The sequence below is a fragment of the Pinus tabuliformis genome, chromosome 9 (genome assembly GCF_031772625.1).
Source record: "Pinus tabuliformis cultivar Carrire ecotype Pingquan chromosome 9, CPIR1, whole genome shotgun sequence".
Taxonomy (NCBI): Eukaryota; Viridiplantae; Streptophyta; class Pinopsida; order Pinales; family Pinaceae; genus Pinus; species Pinus tabuliformis.
The window spans coordinates 2,013,195,374-2,013,197,410 of record NC_142307.1 but is presented as its reverse complement, the minus strand read 5'-3'; positions in this window follow the sequence as shown (position 1 = coordinate 2,013,197,410).

The following is a 2,037-nucleotide window of genomic DNA, read 5'->3' as shown; positions in this document are numbered from 1 at the left end:
AAAATCAGCTACAGGTTCACCAAAGTTTCGTTTCAGTTCTTCAAACTCAGTCAAAAAGTAAAGAGCATCTTTCTTCACACCCCATTGGTTTTTGAATATATTCATTAACTCCTCCCAAGACCTAATGGAATTTGTAGGTAACTGCCTAAACCAGGTTCTAACATTTCCCTCAAGATATTGGACAAACAAATTCATATAAACATTTTCTTGTTCTATGTTCATATTATCTGCAAAATCTAGAAATGCTTGAAGATGGTCCTCAGCCGAGGAATCAATTTCTCCATTATACCTAGGAAGGTGTTTTAAATATCTAGGAGGGAATGCATCGAGGTTTTGAGGCAAAACTAAAGCTGCATATCTAGCCTGTACAATGGGTTGAAATTCCATAGTAGAATATGGTGTATGAGGTGTTTGTGTAGATGATGAAGAAGAAAAAGAGGAAGATAGTGATAGAGAAGGTGTATATTTGTGTGGAGGTGAAGAAGGGGGAGATGAAGGAGGAGATATTCTAAATGATTTTAAGGGAGTCCTAATAACTAGCTTCTAAACCTATGACTGAATACCCTCTTTTGTTTCAAAGAGTGGGTTTGAGTATACAGAGAAGATTTCTTCAGTTTGTTTAGAAGTAGAAGGGAATGAATAAGTAGCGAGGGATATGAATTCTATGGGTTTGTATTTAGGTAAATGAACACCCAATTCAACCTCATATTTAGGTGATCCTAATGGTAGTGGGGGTTCTTGAAATGTTTCAAGTGAGTGAATAAGGAAAGCTGATTTAAAATAAACTCCCCTATCTAAAAGTTCAGAAACCCTAGGTGGTAATTGTGTCCAATATGGATTGGATGGAATGTTCCTAAAGGGATCTGATGATAATATATCTTCATATTGTAGGGTTGAAGAAGAAGAATATGGTTGAAGTCTTCTTTTTGAATTGGCTTTTCTCACAAGTTTTTCTGGATGTGGCAGAGGAATAACTGTGTTAGATTTAGAATGGCTCCTAGTGTGCTTAAAAGGTACCAATTTGGCATAGTGGAGTCACCAGGTGAAGAATTTTGACCTATCTAGACCTTTAGTCACCTTTAAAGGAATAGGATTTATATTGTTGTCCCAGGAAAACTAATCAAATTTGAGTCCCCGGTAACGGCACCAGATTGATGTTGTACCTTTGAGATGATAATGGTCAATTGATCATGCCAGAGCATCTAAGATATTTGTTTTGGGGTTTTGGTTTTGGTTTTTATGGAGGACCAATACATAAAACAAATTATAAGAATGATGTATTTAACCCTTTTAGATAGTACTAATAAATAACCAAAGGGCTGCTATTTAACTTCACACAGTGATTTAAGTTGATAAAATGCATAGAAGAATAGTAAGAAGATATGATTACTTTAAACTTCAGATAGAAATATAAATCATCATAAGTGGGAAAACCTTTGACCAATGTTCAGAAGTTAAACAAAATATGCTTAAAATTACATAAGATACTGACAATTTTATGATTTAGAGGGAGCCTTTTAGACAAACAGTCCAATATCTCAATCTCTTTATAATAATAACTTCAGAAGGAATTTTAAGAATAACTGTAACACATTTATTCTCACCTGATATCTCTGTAAAACTTAAGCATATGCAGAATTAATAGAATGAATGAAACACATGAAAAACTTACAGAAGAAAACGAAACTGTATGATACCAAATTCAGAATCCTTTGCTTTATTATCAGTGATCTAGAAAAAGCTTGTACATCAATGCTTTACAAAATTGCTTATGGAAAGGTACCACCCTTAATAACTCGTAGAAGAGAGTTATTTATACTAGTTTAGATAGTAAACAAAATATCCTAAACTGATTACAAAATAGGCTGAAAGAAAATAGGAAAAGAAAACTGTTGAATGATGTGTCCCTATTTTGTAGGAAGTTGTTGATGATTGTTCCTTCAAATTCTGTTGTGTTGTCTTCTTGTTGGAATGGAAATTTAATCAATTGTTTCACACAATTGATCCCACCTCTTCTCACTCGGTATCTCCAGATTT